This window comes from Pongo pygmaeus, chromosome 6 (assembly GCF_028885625.2).
Source record: "Pongo pygmaeus isolate AG05252 chromosome 6, NHGRI_mPonPyg2-v2.0_pri, whole genome shotgun sequence".
Lineage (NCBI taxonomy): Eukaryota > Metazoa > Chordata > Mammalia > Primates > Hominidae > Pongo > Pongo pygmaeus.
This window is the reverse complement of record NC_072379.2, coordinates 59,320,228-59,341,207: the sequence shown is the minus strand read 5'-3', so window position 1 is coordinate 59,341,207 and position 20,980 is coordinate 59,320,228.

The following is a 20,980-nucleotide window of genomic DNA, read 5'->3' as shown; positions in this document are numbered from 1 at the left end:
TATATTCTGTTTTAAGAATTTTAAGTATTTTTCCCCATTTCGTCATTTCTGTTGATTCAGTTTAAAGTGTTTTATGCCATGGAGCCATTTTTTATTTTTATATAGTTAAATATAATCATGCGTTTTCTTAGGGACTTCTGGGTTCTATGTCAATTCAAGATTATTAAAAATGAAAAAGAATATTCCTTGCTTTCTTCTAGTACTTTTGTGGTTTATAGTCTTGCGGTTCCTTTCTAACATTTAATTTGGTATAAGGAGAGAGGTACTGATACAGCTTTATTTTGCTTCCCAATGGCTCTCCACTTGTCTCAACACTGCTTACTGATGGCCCATTTACTTTTTACTGATATACAATGTCACCGTTGTAAACTAAATTCCCGTTTGAACTTGAGTGTGTTATTTGTGGAGTCTGTACTCATTCCATTGATTGTTCTATTCATTTGCCAAAATCTCATTATAAGAAATAGAGCAAATTTATCATGCATTTTAGCATCTGCTAGGACAAGTATGCTCCATTACTCTTCTTTTTCAGAATTTTCTAGACACACTAGCATGTTTACTTTTGTGTAGAAAATTGAAAATCTGCCTGGAATTGAAAATTACTATGTTGGTACTTCTATTGAGATTGCGTTAAATAGGTCTATTTAGATTGATTTAAGAAGAATTGAGTTTTTATGATTATTAAGTCTTTCTATCCAGTAACAAGGTTAGCATTTCCATTTATTCAGGTTTTCTTTTGTGTCCCTTAGTAGCATCTTAAAGTTTCTTCATGCACAACTTCAACATTTCTTGTTAAGTTCATTCCTGGATATTTTTCAGTTTCTTATTATAAATGAGTATTTTTTTCATTTTGTTTTCTAATCTGTGTATATTTTGTATCTTATTTTCATACCCATCAGTTTTCTGAATTCTTTTACCTGCTGTAGTAATTTTTCAATTGATTATCTTTTTGTACTCTCTGCAAGTAGTAATTTTGCCCACCCTCTTCCCATGCTTCCACTTACTTCTTTCACCTGTTCTACTGTAATGGCTACTACATCTAGAACACTGTCAAATAACAGCGGGAAGAATGGATATCTTGGTCTTGCTCCTGAGTTGAATAGGAATGCTTCTAGGGCTTCTCCATTCTGTATGATTCAGGCTTTGGTGAATGATCTTGTTATTTTATTGAGTTAATATGTTATGAAAGCATCCTCAATAATATTTTGTTAAAAGTTGGATAAAAATTTTACAATGAATGTTAGATAATTAAATGACTTTTCAGCATCTAGGGAAGCACTTAAGATTTTTCTCTTTTGATCTATTAGTATGTTAAACTATAGTCATAGCTTTTTCCAGTATAGGAAAATAAATAGGTAATGTTTATTCTGTGTTTACTTTGTGCCAGGCCCTATTCTAAGCACTTTACATGTGTTAATTCATGGAATCCTCTCAATATACTATAATTAACCCCACCTGAAAAATGAGAAAACTAAAGCACAGAGAAGTTAAATAATTATGTGTCCAAGGTCCTATACCTGGTGAGTACCAGATCCAGAATCTGAACACAGGCAGTTTGGCTCCCGAATCTACATTCTCACCAGCTACTCTCAGCAATGGTCTTTGAAATTCTCATCAAGAGGTAGCATTCTCTTAAAGTGTACTGGATTCTGTCTGCTAACACTTTATTTAAATGGGTTTTTTGCCTTGATATTAATGGATAACTTTGGACTGTAGTTTTTCTGTGTGTATATTATCATTGTCGAGTTTTGGAATTGATACCTTGTTAGCTTCAAAAACTAATTTGAAAGTTTTTCTTCTTTTACTGTGGCCTGGAACAGTTTAAGTAGTCCTGGAATGATCTTTTCTTTAAAACATTCTTTGCACCTGTGAAGTGTCTGATTCTAGTGCTTTTGAGCGAGTTGGATTTTTGATAATGTATGCTATTTTTTTTCCTCTAATCATTGGTTATTTAGATTTTCTGTAACTTCTATGATTGGTTTTTGTAGTTTATGTTTTTCTAGAAAGCCATCCATTTCATCCAGGTTTTCAACTTTATTTCAGTAGAGCTGAGCAAAGAAATATCTCAAAATTATTTTGTTTTGTATACATACAAAACAGTTCCCAATGTACTATTTTGATTTTGTATTAGCCTATGTTCATATTTTTTACTTAATTATTTTAGCCAGCAGTTTTTCTGTTTTGTTCTGTTTTCAGAGAAGTAGCTCATGGATTTATTTGTTGGTTTTCTATTTTATTTTAACATTTTACTCTATTTGTGGTTACTTCCCTTACCCATTTCTAATTTTGTATATGTTGTTTCATCTTTTTACTTGACTAGCTTGGCTAATGGTTTGTTATCTATTTTTTTTTGTTTGTTTATCCCAAGTACCATCTTTTGGATCCATTTTTAGTTCCATTTAAGAAACTAATTCCTTTTGCCATATTTAGTTATATTTATTATTATTTTTATAACTTGCCAGAATGACTGTTCCTATTAATTATTTTCATTCTTTTATGTTTCACAACACTAGTTAGTAGAACTATGTGGTGAGAGACAATATCCCAAAGATTGTGATACATGATTCTTGCATTATCAATATTTTCTAGATACTGCATTTTAAATTTTGTTTTAATTTCTTCTATGGACCAAGAGTTAAAGAGATAACTTCTTAGTTTCCAGGTGGTTAAGATTTTTTTGTGTCTTATAAATAGGGTTATTTTGATCAACATTTCAAGGACAATTATATAATGGGCATATTCTTTGTATTCAAGGTTTAGAGGTATAGATATGTACAGATATAGATATAGAGATACACACGTATGTGTACACACACTCCACCCTATTAACTATGGGATTTAAGTTGTCAGTAGCATTCTTTTTTGTCTACTTGATCTGTCATGGCCTGAAAAAGTGCTCACCACAGTTGCCTTTTTGTCTGTTTCTCTTTGTTTTTATTGTGGTTTTTCTTTTATGCATTTTGAAGTAATGCTATTTGCTGCATGAAAATTCACTAAATTGTATGTTTACCATTATAAATTGTCCATCTTTGATTTGTATAGTGTGTTTTTTGTCTTGAATTTAATATCATGATCCTTGTTACTTTTTTGCCTGCCCCTAATTTCCATGTCTTTGCTTTACCTTTTACTAGCAACCTTTCTGAGTAATTTTATTATAAATGTATTTCTTGAATGTGTAATGTGGCTGATTTATGTCTTATTTCAGGTAAGATATATATTCAGATATCTTAGATAAGATATATATTATTTCAGATTTATATCAATCTGAAAGTGTTTTTCTTTTAAAAAGAGGAGTTTCCCGTTTACGTGTACTGCTAAACTATTTCTGAACTTAGTTCTAACATCTAACGACTTACTATTTTACTCTTCCTTTTTTGTTGTTTTCTCTATGGCTTAGGTTTTATTGCTTTATGCTCTGAGTAAATGTATTTATCTTCTACTAGTTTTTAAGATTGACATTTGGTTTTTATTATTCTAATGATACCCCAGTAACTTTTTTTTTTTTTTTTTTTTTTTGAGATGGAGTCTCGCTCTTGTCGCCCAGGCTGGAGTGCAGAGGCATGATCTCGGCTCACTGCAACTTCCACCTCCCGGATTTAAGAGATTCTTCTGCCTCAGCCCCTCAAGTAGCTGGGATTACAGGCATGCACCACCATGTGTGGCTAATTTTTGTATTTTCAGTAGAGATGGGGTTTCACTATGTTGGCCAGCTGGTCTCGAACTCCTGACCACAAGTGATCCGGTCTCCCAAAGTGCTAGGATTACAGGTGTGAGCCACTGCGCCTGGCCCCCAGTAGCTTTTAATATATTGAAACCTTCTTGCTTTGTCAAGTTCAGGCAATATTTTTTGACACCCTGCTATAAGAAATGAGGCAAATTAGCAAGACTCCCTCTTGCCCTCTACACCTTCCTGTCCTCATTATCCCTGTCACCTTTGTTTGTACTCTATCACCACCATGAGTCCAGTTCTTCATGGCACTTATCACAGTGCATAATGATGCTACTCATTCATTTGTTTACTTGTTTGTTCTTTAACTCCCCCTCTGGACTATAAAATACTTGAGGCCAAGGGCTTTGTATGCTTTTGTGTGATCAGAAAGAAGTGACACAGTTACAGGATAAGAGAAGGGTTATAAGGGGCCTTAAAGATTATCTCACCCAAGCTCTCACTTCAAGTAAGGAAACCGAGCCCTGGCGGGTGGAGACACTGGCCCTACATCACAGTGAGTGACATCGCAGAGCTAGTGAGTGACATCGCAGAGCTAATGAATTTCGATCACTTCACCCAAGCTTGTTCCAGAACTCCAGGCTCCCTCAAACATATCTTAACCACAAGGGAGGCTTCACATTTACATAGAACCAATGTGGGTAATATTTTTAGCAATTTCAGTTGCTGTCACTGAGCATCTTTTAAATGACATATTTGAAAATAGCTCCATTATAATGTACAATTTAAAAAAATCATTGTTTCATATGTTCATAATAATCTTGTAACTTTTTTTTTTTTCGAGACGGAGTCTCACTCTGTTGCCCAGGCTGGAGTGCAGTGTCGGGATCTCAGCTCACTGCAACCTCCGCCTCCTGGGTTCAAGTGATTCTTCTGCCTCAGCCTCTTGAGTAGCTGAGACTACAGGTGCGCGCCACCATGCCCAGCTAAATTTTGTGTTTTTAGTAGAGACGGGATTTCACCATATTGGTCAGGCTGGTCTTGAACTCCTGACCTTGTGATCCACCCACCTTGGCCTCCCAAAGTACTGGGACTTCAGGCATGAGCCACTGCGCCTGACCATAATCTTGTAACTCTTTACAGATATATTCTGAATCTAATCTTTTGAGTTTTCTTGGTGGAGGAAGCCTGAGAGGAAGAACACCTCCATTGTAAGTTGGGAACCAAGATTCTAACAAGTGACACGCTCCAAGTCACTTAGAATGGCAAGAAATGATTCCAGAAAAGAATCTCTGTTTCCTGGCAACCAGCTCAGTACTCCCTGAAGGGCACTTGGAAGGAAAGTTCAATCAATGGAAGGGTCAAATGTTTTCTTTTTCAAACGGCCATTTTGCATGTAATGGCTGCTCTGTGCAGACATTGTGGGCTGTTCTCTTGTTCATAAGATGTAGGGTCCTTCTGTGCAAATGTATGTGCTGTGGGTAAGAAATTACTTCAACTGAGTTTATTGGCATTTCTTAGCACATACGAGTTCAAAGAAAATTATTACGGGTAAGAGCTCTGTCCGTTAAAACACTGCTGTATAGATTACATAGTGATATATTTGGTCAGAGAGACAGCCAAGAAAAGCTCAGGACAGATCTTGCCAATTCCAAAGACCAGCTTTTCCAAAGGGTCTGTAAATCTTTCTCCCGACCCCAAAGCCACCTGCTTGGCCCTGATGATGTTTTCAATTTGACTGAATTTCTGCTAATGGGAATGTACGCAGTGTAGGAAGGGTGCTGTAATCAGACCGAACCCTTGGTTTGAACCTGAGCTTCTGCATGCTTTTGAGAAAGGTCTTATCATGGCCAAACCTTCATTCTTTTAGATGTGGACAGAGTATAATAACGTTATTTTAGAAGGTTGTTGTGCTGCTTCAACAGGATTATGTATGGGTATCTGCTACTTGGTATATTTAAGCCTTCTCCTCATCACAACACATTACTAGCTGTCAAAAGATTGGCAGGGAGATCTGGACCAAATTGAAAACAGTACTGACCAATACTATATCATCATTTGTGCTCAATCAGAGACTTTGATTAGTTTCTCTACCAGCTCTCGAAACTCTGTATTAAGTGTACATAATAACTCCTTAGGACTTAGAAACATGGACTTCCAGTTAACAGAAGAAAAAGTGGTCATCGAAAAGTAAGGCAATGAACCTAAAGCTACATGAGTCACTGGCCAGCTCTGTGGATGAGCAGCTCTCACAAGGGCCACTGTGGCATCCGGGGGGCCGCCTGTGTGTGGTGGGGTATGGGTGCCACAGATCCCTGGAGCTATGGTCTCTGGAGGGCTCTCTCTCTTTCTGACTGATAGGAGCGACTTTCTTAAATTTCAGTTGTAACACTGCAGACATTTCTTCCCCTATTAATAACGATTAGTTCTTCGTGTGCTAGAAATCATGAGTTAGAGGGAATATGACAGTCTTTTGTAAGACAGGCCATTGAGGAATAACCCCAAATAGAAACAGTGAGTTGCAATTTCTCACTCAACAAAAATATTACTTAGCACTTCAGCTGTGCTGGGCTAGGCGAGTGCTGGCTGATGGCAGGGACACCATCGGTGAATCAGACCCAACCTGTCTAGTTGGGAGAGCTACAAATAACTAGAAAAGACTGTGTGGTGTTCACCTTGGCCAATTTAACCTGGACCTCGGTTCCTAAAGTACAAAAAAAGGAGACCTAGGCCAGGTGATTCCCCAAGGTCCATTTTACTTCAACTCATGTTTATATGAAACTTCACCCTCAGTTTCTTAAAAAAACAAAACAAAAACAAAACAAAACAAAACTAAAGGGTAGAGAAATATAATAAGAAACATTTTAAATAATTTTACAACATCTTAATTTCCTCTATAAAAAGGTTTAAACTGAACTGGTAATGATGACTTCATCCAAGCAGCCAATTTTAGCTCAACATTTAGGAATTGCGGTGGAAGAGTCCCAAGAGCCTTGGCTGTTCTTTCTTTCTTTTTCCGCCTTTGCTCTTTCTGGCCTGCTGCTGCTCAAAGTTTTCCATGTTGATTTTTTTCCCTCTCTCCCTGCCTGCTGGTTCCTCCACATCATTTACTGCTTGTGTTAATTCACTTTTATTTGACCCTTAGCATCATCCTGTCAAATTCTTGCATGTTCACTAGCATACCATTGTTTTAGTAGTGGCTCTGCAGCTTCAGTCAACCTCTGGCCATAATTCCTCTAACTGTTGCTGCTGTTTCTTATTCTTTCCTCATCTGGCTAGCTAGAAATGGGTGACATTAGCATCGAAAGGTCTATTCCTGTCCACTCCTGTTTTCCTAAAATTTCAGCTTTTGAAACTGAACAAAGTGATACTGTAGTAAATATGCCTGTGCTAAGAAAACTGGGACTTTCCTTTAAAAAAAAATGGAGTTTCAAATTATAATGAATTTGAATTTTTCCTTTGAAAACATATTACATTCAGTTAAGCTGTATTGCAAGCTAGGCTCACAGTCTGTGATTTATATTGTTATAATTAGCAGATGAAATAAAGATTATAAAATACACTGAACAGGGAAATGCAACTTGAGAATATGTTAGAAGTGTTCATTCTAAACATTGCAGTGTTTGTTTCCATCACGCTGTTTCTAATTAGAAGCACAAGCACAAACTAAACCTAAAGGGTAGGATAAGAAATGGAGGCTATTTTAGGCCAGATGCAGTGGCTCATGCCTGTAATACAGCATTTTGGGAGACTGAGGCAGGAGGATCACTTGAGGCCAGCAGTTTGAGACCAGCTTGAATAATACAATGAGACTCCACCTCTACAAAAAATAAAAATAATAAAAAATAAAGCTAGATGTGGTGGCTTGTGCCCATAATCCCAGCTACTTGGGTAGCTGAGGCAGGGAGGATCATTTGAACCAGGAAGTCGAGGCTTCAGTGAGCCATGATCACACCTCTGCACTCCAGCCTGGATGACAGAGCAAGACCCTGTGTCAAAGAAGACCCAATTTAAGGTAAATATCAGACTTTCTCAGGTTTGCCCTAAGTCACTCAATGTTTTTGTCCTTTCTTGATATATATTTCAGTCATTATTTTGTTTATTGTCCATCCCTCCCTCCTCTAGAGTGTAAGCTCCATGAGGGTAGGGAGTTCTGTTGTTTTTGTTTAGTGCTGTATCTTTAGGGTATAGAATAATGCCTGGCATATAGTAGGTGCTCTCTCTATATTTGAGTAAATGAAAGAATAGAGGAATAGTCATATTTGCAGGACTAAATTCCAGTATTATAAAAGGAAATTACTATACTGCAGGCTAAACATGGTAAATGGAACACATGTGTTTATCTCCGTTCCCTCCAGAAATGCCTCTAAAGTAATATAAAAGGCATAAACTCACAAAGACTAAAAGGACTAGAGAGAAGACTGCAGCAGACAAGAGATTTCAACAAAATTTTGATGGCTGATCACCTTGATGATTTTGTCAGGCTGGGAAAAGCTGAAACCTAAGCCCATGGGGGAGAAGCCAATTAAAAACAAGCTATTTGTACCACAGCTCCCTAGAAAGGCTCAGGATTTGGAGGCACTTTGTGCCTCTCATGCACCCTTCTCAGGAAGGTACTGGAGGGTGGACTCCACTAAAACAGGGTAGAAGTCAAGGAAGAAAAAGACCTAGGGTTGGGGAAACAGGAATCCAACACAGGAGAGAGATAAAGGACATTTCCAGGATGAGAGTAAAGGGAAGCCTCAGCCTGACAGGTTAACAGGCCTAGGGAGCAACCAGTCCAGATGGTGGCAGGGGAACGAAAGACTCCAAGGTTAATATCTTAAAGAAATAGAAAACATGATACTTTCAGGAACCATTTTTCTAGGTGTTAAAGAAGTAGAAGCAGCAGCAACAACCTGGTGTTACTTGAACGTACCCAGAGGAGATTTTACAGTTCTGTCAGAGGATTTAGGGTCCCATTAATTATACAAATGAGAAAACAAAGCAATTATAATCTCCAGGGAGAACAAACAGCTATATGAAAAAGGAAATGGAATTATATTTTACTACTAAGGCTTAACTGTGATTAATATTTACTTATTCATCATAATGCTATATATATTGGGATGTTCAAGGGGAGGCCAAGTGTTTGGTGTGTGTGTGGAGGAGACAGTATAAGAAAATAAAACCGGTATCTTCCATAACTGAGAATCAGTGGATGCTATCTAAAACTGAAAAATCATGGCTGAGCGCAGTGTCTCACACCTGTAATTCCAGCACTTCAGGAGGCTGAGGCGGGCAGACCACCTGAGGTCAGGAGTTTGAGACCAGCCTGGCCAACATGGTGAAACCCTGTCTCTACTAAAAATACAAAAATTAGCTGGGTGTGGCGGCACATGCCTGTAATTCCAGCTAATCGGGAGGCTGAGGCAGGAGAATTGCTTGAACCCAGGAGGTGGAAGTCGCAGTGAGCTGAGATTGCGCTACTGCACTCTAGCCTGACTGACAGAGCGAGACTCCGTCTCAAAATAAAATAAAATAAAACAAAACTGAAAAATCAAAAAATAGCAGTAGAAACATAGTATTCAAAGCTATGAAGGTAAAAACTCAAATAAATGGCTAAAATTTAAAAGTGCTGGCCTTTGGAAAGCTTACAAAGCTATGTGCACACATGTGTTATATTTTTATATAAGTAAAAATAAAATTAACAAGAGGAAATTAGGCTTTCATTATTCACCTCAAGAGAAGGATCTTGAAGTCAGATGTGTTCATCTTTCAATCTCTATACATAGAAGATATTTGATAAATGATGAATGAATGAGTGAATGGAGAGCTGTCATGAACTTATTTAGAGTTCATAACATATCCCTGGCAGCTGGTGGGATGATGAGAAGTTCTGCAACAGAAAATGATTTAGGAAGCTTAGAAAAGGTATGCAATTGTGTACCCCACTACAATGGAGCCCGAGGTTTCTGCTCAGTTTAACCTATTACACAGCGTAAGGCCGGCAAAAATTGCTCATTTCCATAGAGCTGACTTTGCAGATTTAAAAAGTCCTGAATGGGAAATAAATATGCTGCTCTTAATAAATGTCTAGTTAAGGTATAGTTAATATAGTTAAATGTGAAAGTGTATAAATGATATATTTTAATAGCACCCAGAGCACATTTCAGGACTGAGATAAATGCAAACTTTTAAAAAACTCTAACATCCTCTAAACACATTGCCTTATCATAGTAAATGATAAATTACTAAAGAAAAATGTTATTCTGCAATGTTTTGAAGATTAAGTAGCATATGAGTAAAATTAACATTGTGTGTAAGTGAAGCTGTGACTATATCATGTTGGGTTGGTAATAAAATTGCAAAGGAGAGAGAATTAGAGTTTTATGCCGCAGAAATGGAAGTAGTTTTCATTTTAATGTTTTTCTTTAAATGCATTGTTTCTGTAATATACTAAATTCTTTCCAGTTCACAAATGTTCAGGAGGGATAAAAGAGTTATAAAATATTCTAATGTGAGCTTTTAAAATAGCTTTTTTGGAACAGGAAAAGAGCAGTCTAAAGAATTCAGAATTTTTAGAGTACAATAAAGCATTCATATTGCAAATTTAGTAATTTGTGTTTTGTGATATGGAAAAATAAATGGCCTTTTAACATTGACGCCACTGCTGGCCTGTTAGTCACATACATTCACTTTATGATTTTATTTTTAATGTCAGAGATCTCTACAGTTCACTTTCTTTCTTCCTTGCCTCATCTCTTGCTAGCAGTTCTTTATTCCTGGCCTTAGGAAAGTCCACCTTTTCTCTAGCATCTAAATATGGCCCTAGACTTTGTCTGGGCTGACCTGGATGGATGAATTTGTTGTGCTAATATCAGAGGCTTCCAGCTGTCCCTCTGCCACTGGCCAGAGTTCCTTCCCCCTCCACCCTTCCAGCAGGCCCCACCCAGGTCCTCCTCAGAGGCCCTCCGATGGCACAGAGCCAGGGTGCTGTGCTCCTTATACTTGCTGCACTTAGTATTTCTTGTCTACTTCTCCCCATCTTCATATCTTTCCATGATTCTTTCTAAAACTACATTTATCCTTTGTGCTGTGTACAAAGGCTCCTGTTTATCTCGGGGCTCTGATCTGTTACCATCACAGCTGCTTTTTCCCTGCTGCACACATGGTCAGAGCCTAAGATGTATCCTGAGAAATGGGCACCACTGTGGAAACCAACATTGGGATCAAAATGCCACTTCATTTATTTGTTTATTCAACAACAACAGCAAAAGATATCTACTGAGTGCCTGTTATGCACGAAGTGCTGGGCTGGTTTTATAATGCTGAGCAAGAGAAACATGGGCTCTGCTCTTATGCAGCTTACAATCTGGTGAGCAAAATATACGTTGAAATGAATTTGCCAGTGAATCTATTAATTTCCAGTATCATAAGCACCGGGAGATAGACGTACAGGGTGATATATGTACATAAAGCAGGGGTATCTGACCAAATTTGGGGGTTAGGGAAAGTTTTCTTCAGGAAGTGACACTTAAACTAGAGTCAGCTGGAGAAGAGCAGAGCTTTCTCCGCAGAAGCTCAGGAGTGAAGGCCTTGAGGCAGGGGAGAGAGTGGAGAATTTGAGAAACTGAGAGAAGGATCCTTGCCCTTCATTGATGCAGAGGCATTGAAGGATGAGGCTGAACAGGCAGGAGGAGATGTTATGGAGGGCTGGCACGTGAGGGGCAACAGAGGCTTGAATGGAAGCAGGATGGCATGAGACTTGCACTCTGACAGAATGATTGGAGGGTGTAGGTGTGGATGGGGGACATCTGCTCCAATTCTCCCTCATATCTGAGGTAAGTTGGTACCCCAAGGCTCCCTGGGTTTACCCATCACTTCCTGTGGTCCCGCCACAGGGTCACACACAAGCGGGTGAGGGAGCCGGAGGGAGAGGAGTGGTACACACCAGCCTGGAGAAGTAGATGTGAGAGACGCATGCTACCTTGATTAGAAGACTTCTAGATTTTTCTTTGGGCATTTCTCTTATTTCTCAATGTACAGTCAATGCTTGTTTTTTAACCTTGCTTCTGCCTGATCCTCTGATACCTCTTGGAGGTAGAAGAGGAAACACTAATGTAGCAAAGGCAAAGGGGAGTACTCTGTTGTTTTGTATAAGGGCTGTATCATCAACCAAAAAAATGAAGCTACACTTGAGATAGGGGAAAGTATGTCATTTCAAATGGAAAATCCAGTCATTAACTACATTTTAAAAGTTATTAACAAGAAAAGGACCAATGATAGAATGAGACATTAAAGAAAAACACAGATATCAGAGTTTCTGTTTCCCACTGTAAAGTTGAATTCCATCAGTCAAGCCAGAAGGTTAGGATGACGCTGCTCTTCTAGCCTCCTCTCTGTAATCCAATACAAACATATTCTTTGCGGAAAGCAACACTGTTTGGTGATATTTTCTGTTATGTCAGCTATTTAGAGAATAAGTTATTCTACTCATCACTCCATGTATAGTTTTCCACCACAGGGCATTTTCCAATTTTTTCCTTGTAATGCAACACTTGGCTTCATGGGCAAAAATGTTTTCTGAGTATAAGAACAACTTCCTTCTTCCCCTCCTCTCTCCACCCTCCTGTCCTTCTTTCCACCCTTTCTTCCTTCCTTTTTCCTTCCCTTTCCCTCCTTCTGTCAATAAGTATTGTTTAAGACATTCAAAGCACTAACTTCAAAATCAAATTTGTGCGAAGTGGCGGTTTTGATCATCATCCCAGCATTGTCCTGAAATGACTCCTCATTGATTGATGACCTAATTTTGCCTGGTCAAGTCAGAGGAAGTCTTGGCCACATGGACTTTGTGGCCACGAATCCTGTCTAGCACATTTATTTTGATTCAGCCGGGTCTTCCCTATTTGGGCACCTTCTTTGGAGATGTTTGAGGAAAGATGGAATGTTGGAGGAGGGGGTTGTCTTCTTTTCTCCAAAAAAAAAAAAGGAGAGAGAAGGTGACAATACCGCTCTACACAATAGAAAAGGAAAACCCAGGCCCCTGAGTGAGAGCCAACAAGCACTGCAGAGACTGAAGCTTGTGCCCACAGGTAAACGACAGCAGCGTCCCTACACAGGAGCAGGGCCACTGCTATGGAGTCCAGCAGGGAGAGAAGGGGGCAGTCAGGAGAAGCGGGGGGAGATTTGCTCACCCGGCTCTCAACAGTGCTCGACTAGAGCAATGTGGCTTCCCTGACCAGGTGGTGGAGGCACTGAGGACATCCCACATCTCCCTTTGGCACCATTCCTTTGCACACCTGACCACCCATCATGCACTCAGCAAGCATCTGTTGAGTACCTTGTATGGACATGACATTGAGATGCTCACATTGTCTCACTCCTCAAGGCGCATAAAGTCTAGTGGGAGGCAAATAAATAGACCACAGAACACAATTTGTGGCAGAGCAAATGAAGAAGGTGCTCTAACAGAGGGACATTGGCAAATAAAGAAGGTGCTGTCACAGAGGGACATTTTCAGGCACACAGGGAGAAGGGGAGAATTTATTATGGCTGGATCTGAGATTTAAATACAAGAATATGATACTTAAAGTGACAAGGTCATGCAACATACATGTGAGGTGTCTGATAAACCTTCATGTCAAAGAAGCTTAGTTTATGAAAATTTAATCTCGGAAAAGTTAGGTAGGGCTGTTACGTTATAAATAGGTGCTTTACAACAAAAGATTCTTAAAATAGTAAGTGTGTCTTATGTTAATATGACATAAAATATTAACAGAAGGCATAGACTTAAATGGCTTTTGAAATGTTAATATAGCTATGAAAATATGGTTCAAGCTACTAACATGTCATTGCACATTATTTTTCATAAATATTTCTGTTGCATAAGCTAAAACATGCCTGTAATTGGGATCATAAGTGCAAACACCTCTAGGAATAGGACCCAGGCATCAGGAGTTTTTAAAGCTCCTTGGGTTGTTCTGCTGTGTGGCCAACACTGAGGACTACTGCTATGGAGCAGCACCCCTCAAACTTGGATGTGCAGAGGAAGCTCAGGGGGTCTCTTAAATGGAGGTTCTGACTCAGTAGGTCTGGGGTGGGGTTTGAGAGTCTGCATGTCTAATGAGAACACAGGTGGTGGTGATGTTGCCAACCCAAGACCGTATGGTGGAAATGATGTTGGTTTTAAACCACGTGCACGGTGCATCCTGGGGAGCCTCTGATTGGACAGTGGGGCCTTGATTTTTCCAGGGCTCCTCATCCTGGATTACAAATTGAATTACACAACAATTACAACTCAAATGCCACCAGCTCTCATTTGAGCCAGTTCTCACAGGTGTACCACACTCCTGTCCCCACTCATGGAAAGAGAGTGCTATAAATATGTCCAATAGTCCTGTCATAGTTCTTAGGGGTATGTCACGTGGGCTCACAAGCATGTCCAGTTAACTGCCCCATGATCATTTCTCCCTCTTCTCTTGATTAGCTTTGTTACCTTATACTGTGACCCCAAACCCCAGCCCTACACCAGACCCACAACAATTCCAATGGGGGACAGCCAGGAGACAATTCTAGCTAAAAGACACCATCCTGTCCTCAGAATTGCTGGTCCCAAGCAGCTCTTATAGCTCAGGGTGTTAGGTTTCATCATCCCTTATACTGAGTTCTCTCCGGAAGGTCTTCATGGCTCACAACAAAAAAAAATTCAGGGGGCCCACCCCACCAAGGCAACAGCCTTGTCTGAATCCCTGCTCATTTTCAAATAGGAACCATAGCCACACCAAGCTTTCTTTTGTTGCTAGAAAGAACAGGACAAGCCTGGTAGAAAAAGGAGTATGTGGAGACAGGAGGAAAAGAGTTCTCCAGGGGAATTCATGCCGAGGACCTCTGTAGCCACAGTCTCCACAGCAGTGGGAACACTGCCTGTGACTCTGATCAATGGGCTATATCTATGCAGGGAGGGCTGGACTTGCTTGCAGTGTGTTAGTACAGGACCTTAGGACCTTCTCAGATGGCCTTCACAGACGGTGTGTCTCGTCCTACAATGGACATGATGTGACTGGGTGATGTTAGGTGCAGAAACCTCATCAGTAAAGGTTTCTGTAGTTAAGGGAGCACCCCACCTCCGTCTGTTGAACCAGTCTCTCTATAAACTCTTCTCATCATGTTTCCAGGTTCTCTGTTTCCTCTCTGCATTTTTTCCATTCCCATCATATGTGTGCAAGATGTACACATAGACGTGGCATGTGTCTACACCCTATGTTGTTGTTAAACACACAATTATCTTTTTCTTTGCCAAAATGCACATTTTTGTTGTGTTATTTGAGGAGCTACTAACAGTTAAACTGGCCCTCATAATGGTTTAAAATGTCCATATGCAGTAATATACAACCTTCAGAAAATACTGGCACAGTGTCTATTAACATACTGCAGTGTGTGTGTGTATATTTTAAGACAGGATCTTGCTCTGTCACTCAGACTAGAAGGTAGTGGTATGGTCATGGCTTACTGCAGCCTCAAACTCCTGGGCTCAAGCAATACTCCCACCTCAGCCTCCATAGTAGCTGGGACTACAGGTAGGTGCCACCATGCCTGGCTAATTTGTTTTTTTTCCCTGTAAAGATGAGGTCTCACTATGTTTCCCAGGTTGGTCTTGAACTCAAGGAATTCTAGTCTCAAGGAATCCTCTTGCCTTGGCTTCCCAAAGTGCTTGGATTACAGGCATAAGCCACTGCACCCAGCTCTGCAGTATAAAATAGTAAATTCCAGGAAAATTTAAATGAGGCGAGAATTTCCAAACCATTCTGCTGCCATTTATAACAAATGGGCCTATCATATTATCTATTTCACTCTTATGTGTATTTCTATTGTTTCATAAATACAACTCTCTCGACTAAGTATTGCATGCTTTTGGAGTAGACTGGAGATGCCAAGTTGTTCACATCCTCAAAGGTTTTGTTTAAAGAGACAAACAGCTTAAGCAACACCCCAATTGGTAAGTTTAGCACGGTTTAGATGTAGAAAAGCAGAGATGTGCCTTACCGCAAATCACCGCCTCCACATTGCCAATATGTAAAAACCCAAACTTCCCAAACACAAATTAAATTAATGCTGGATGTTTCATTTTACAAAGCTTTCATTAGATAGTGGGTTCCTAGAATGCATTCATGTGAAGGCAGCTCTTCAGAAGTTAATCTCCTGCGCAATATGAAGCAGGCCTGCCTCTCTCATTCTGCATGAAACATTCCAACTATTTTTAAATCATGAGGTCTAGATTTAACAGCTTTTCAAGGAAAAAATTATCTAGGTTTTTACATGTGTAATGAGAGGATACAGTAAGGCCAAAAACCATCTCGAGCCAAGAAAATTTAGTCTTGAAGCAAAAAAGGGTACAAGGATTTCCAGTGTTACAGCAACCCCTGGCAGAGCTGCAAAGAAAAGCCAAGAGATCTCCGTTCAAGTTATAGCCTGGGGCCAGCTTGAGCACATGGGTGCCACTACTGCTGGGACTTCCGGTAGATCAATGAGGGAGTCACTGGCTGAAGAACACAATCATGTCCACTCTGTGGGCAGACATCACTAGGCATTGGCTCACTGTTCACTAGTATTTTCCCTATACCTGGTGGGTGCATCCAACTAGACTTAACCGGGTTATTAACAAAGTATTTCTGGACTGGAGAGATCTTAGAAAACTATGTACATCAACTCCCTCATTTATTATGCATGAGAAGGCAAATAACTTGCCCAGGACCATAACACAAGTAAAGGTTAGAGTTGAGACTATAGTGCTCTTGGCTTCTAGTGCAAGACTCTTTCTGTACCTGCTACCATAACTCTTCATCTCCCACCTCCAAAATGAGGCAACTCCCTGGGGTTAACCTGCCAGTTAACCTGTTCATCACTAAAAAATGACCATGGTGAAACCCTGGGCACAAAGCTTCTCTAGCCATAGCATGGGCGCAGCAGCAGGTTCATGTAACAACCCTGGGCTTCTACAGACTCACCTGCTCCCGAGCCCGGCTCCCTTTTTTTCCGCAGCCTCACTCCTAACAGGCATCTCAGCCGTCTCTAATTGTCTCCTTGTGGAAACCTTAGGACCTAATACCTTCAGCTCCTGCATGCCCAGCCATGGCAGGGCATTAATGCTGGCTCGATTTCCTCCAGAAGTGAGCAATAGCTCTTCAAGCATTTTCTACAGGCTCCACATGGCTCCAAATCACAGCCCATGGCCACAAGCACTGCCAGCTCCCTCAACGAAATTGGGAAGTTTGTGGACCCCATGAGAGGCCTTATTTATTACCTCTCCCAGAGAAAGCAGACTGGGGCAATAATCGTCAAAGTAATATTTACCCCTTAATAACTGCCTATTTTTATACCGGTGTTAGAGGTTAATAGCAGTGTTATTTACTCCTCTGCCAAAAAGAACTGAAGGATGTGAAATGTAGCAGTCAATAAAGCTGAACAGTCAGATAAATAATATTCATATTATTTCCTGACAAATCCTTCTGCAAGCCAGGGATATAAATAACCCTAAGAAAGCAGTTCCTGCATTACAAGTTTACTGATGTGTAAAATGTAATTTAAAAGAGAGCCTCGAACCCTAGAAGCACTGGATTCTGTAACTGTGTACACCAACAGACAGCCCCATGATTGTGCGCACGCACATGTGTGGAGGCCATCTTCGAATGCACATTCATTCCCAGACACACTTATTATCGCTAGTCCGTGAGTGTGGTCATTCCTCTCATTTCCTCTTGACTTCCAGGAAAAGCGCACTTCTGCTTTTCCTCCCACCTCTTTGATGACCTTTCTTACTTTTCTCTCTCATGCTCTTAAGAGGACCTCATCCCAGTCCCAGGCATTCTGTTGTGCTGCTTTCCTCAGCGGTCCCGCCTGTCTTCGTAGCTGAATCACAAATATGTATCCCCACCCACCATCTCCCTGAGCTCTAACTCCCTGACATTCCAACTGGCATGTATAAGAGGCACCTCAGTCATGGTCTGGCCACGATGTGGCTCTAAATCCCACCCTTGGCCTGCTCCCCAGTCCCTCAGCCCCTGTGGTCTTCCCCAAACCAGCAAATGGAATTTCCTTTCATGCAGCTATTTCATGAAAATGCCTAGCACCTTTTTTTTTTAAATTTAAGTTCTAGGGTACATGTGCACAACATGCAGGTTTGTTACATATGTATATATCTGCCATGTTGGTGTGCTGCACCCATTAACTCGTCATTTACATTAGGTATATCTCCTAATGGTATCCCTCCCCCCTCCCCCCACCTCACAACAGGCCCCAGTGTGTGATGCTCCCCACCCTGTGTCCAAGTGTTCTCATTGTTCATTTCCCACCTATGAGTGAGAACATGCAGTGTTTGGTTATCTGTCCTTGAGAAAGTTTGCTCAGAATGATGGTTTCCAGCTTCATCCATGTCCCTACAAAGGACATGAACTCATCCTTTTTTATGGCTGCATAGTATTCCATGGTGTATATGTGCCACATTTTCTTAATCCAGTCTATCATTGTTGGACATTTGGGTTGGTTCCAAGTCTTTGCTATTGTGAATAGTGCCGCAGTAAATATATGTGTGCATGTGTCTTTATAGCAGCATGATGTATAATCCTTTGGGTATATACCCAGCAATGGGATGGCTGGGTCAAATAGTATTTCTAGTTCTAGATCCTTGAGGAATCGCCACACTGTCTTCCACAATGGTTGAACTAGTTTACAGTCCCACCAACAGTGTAAAAGTTCCTATTTCTCCACATCCTCTCCAGCACCTGTTGTTTCCTGACTTTTTAATGATCGCCATTCTAACTGGGCCTAGCACCTTTTTAATCCCCTCTGATATTCCCCTGCCCCCACTTGGTATTAAAGCCACCAGCAAGTCCTGCAAGCCTCTATCCCTGTTCTTTCTGTCTCTGCCCCATCCCGCAGTCCAAGGTCTCCATCTTTCTGATTGCTTTCCCAGCTGCTACTCCAGCCCCTCGTTCATTCCCCTCCCAGAAGAGTGAGCTTTTAAAATATGAATCCAAGGTCTTTCCTTGGCCTACCGGCCCTATGTGACCTGGCCCTGTTCCTCTCTAGCCCCTCTCCCTCTCTCATAGCCCTCCAGCCACAATGGCCACCTCTTAGTTCCTCAAACAGATCAAGCAGGCTCCTTCTACCCAGAATGCTATGGATTCAGTGTTCCCATGCTGGCTTCCTCCTGTCACTCTGTAAGGGGTCCTTCCAACCATACAGTCTAAATACACGCTACTCCCTTTATGACACCATTACTATTTTCTTCATAGCACCCATCATTTCTTGAAATTACATTGTTCCTAGGTGGGCTTGTGTGTTCATTATTGATCTCTACCAGACTTCGACCTCCAGAAGAATGGGGTCTTGGGCTGTCATCTTCATCAATGTGCATCCAGTGCCTGGGGAGCCATCAGGCACACAGCAGGCATCTGTATTAGTTTGTTAGGGCCGCCATGCAAAGCGTCACAGACTAGGTGGCTTGAACAACAGAAATTTATTTTCTCAAGATTCTGGAAACTAGGAGAAATCCAAGATCAGGGTGTCAGCAGTGTTGTTCCTTCCTTCTGAGGCCTCTCTCCTTGGTTTGCAGATGGCTGTCGTCTTCCAGTGTCTTCACATGGTCTTCTTTTTTTTTTTTGAGACAGAGTCTCTCTCTGTCGCCCAGGCTGGAGTATAGTGGCACAATCTTGGCTCACTGCAACCTCTGCCTCCTGGGTTCAGGCAATTCTCCTGCCTCAGCCCCCCAGTTAGCTGGGATTACAGGCACCCGCCACCACACATGGCTAATTTTTATGTATTTTTAGTAGAGATGGGGTTTCACAATGTTGGCCAGGCTGGTTTCGAATCCCTGACCTCAAGTGATCCACCCACCTCGGCCTCCCAGAATGTTGGGATTATAGGCGTGAGCCACCGCGCTGGGCCCACATGGTCTTCTTTATGCATCTATGTCCTAATCACCTCTTCTTGTAAGGACATATAAGTCCCAGTCATATTGGATTAGGGCCCACTCTAATGACCTCATTTTAACTTCATGCCCTCTTTAAAGACTTTGTCTCCAAATACAGGTGCATCCTAAGGTACTGGGGGTTAGGGCTTCAACATATGAATTTTGGAGGGAACACAATTCAGTTCACACCAGCGTCTAATACAGGGTAATAGTGATGATGATGAAAACTACCATTATTGTGATTTTATTACGTGCTAGACATTGTTTCAAGTACTTTTCCTGTATTATCTTAATCTTCACAAACACCCTGTAAGAATGTCATTATTATCAGTTCCATTTTCCAGGTGAGAAAACTGAGGCACAAAGAAATTAGGTGACCTGTGTGAAGTCACAGATTATATGTGGTAGATACAGCCTGTTTGATTCTAGCATCTGTGGTCTTTACCACAACCCTGTTCAGCCCCCTGGTATTTACAAACCTCTGTTGAATGAATGGATGCAGGGGAAGTGACCTGGAATTGAGCACGTGCACATGCACAGCAGCTAAGGCAGGCACATGGCCATGCCGCACACATTGTTTCCATGTAATTAAATCTATCCATCTCTTTCTTTATGGCTTCCATGATGGCGCCTTGCCTTGCTTAGAAAGGTCTTTCCTTCTCCAACATTTACGAATTTGGGAATAGGTTTTTCTCCCTCATTTTGAGACATGAATTGCTACTTAAATTGATCATGAGAGTCACTCTTTTTCAGGGTGACTTAAACAAGGTTTTTCTTTTGTTCATTCTTTTTTTTTTTTGGAGACAGAGTCTCACTCTGCTGCCCAGGCTGCAGTACAGTGGCCATCATAGCTCACTGCAGCCTCCTGCCTCAGCCTCTTAACTAGCTAGGACTACAGGTTTGTGCCACAACACGCAACTGAGTTAAAAATACACACTTTTTTTAGAGATAGGGTCTTGCTATGTTGCCCAGGCTGGTCTCAAACTCCTGGTCTCAAGTGGTCCTCCCATCTCAGCCTCCAAAGTGCTGGGATTACAGGCATGAGACACCGTGCTCAGCCTCCAGTGTTTTTCTTAATCCACAAAACTGGAACTTTTGGCCTTGAATATAACGGTGGTGGAGACTTGAAAATGTGTTGTTTCCAAACCTTCACCGGGACTTCTCCCCCAAAAATCTCTTCTCACATCATGTTGAACAGTTAGTTGGTAAGTGATGTGACACATTTTTCTAAGCCAGAAATCTCTACACTTTTTCCTGATGTCAGCTACTTTTGACTTCTCTGAAGTCCTCAGACAAAGCAGGGAGGCAAGTGTGTGTGGTGGGGTGGGAGGGCAAGGTGGCTGTGGCTATAGGCATATGACTAT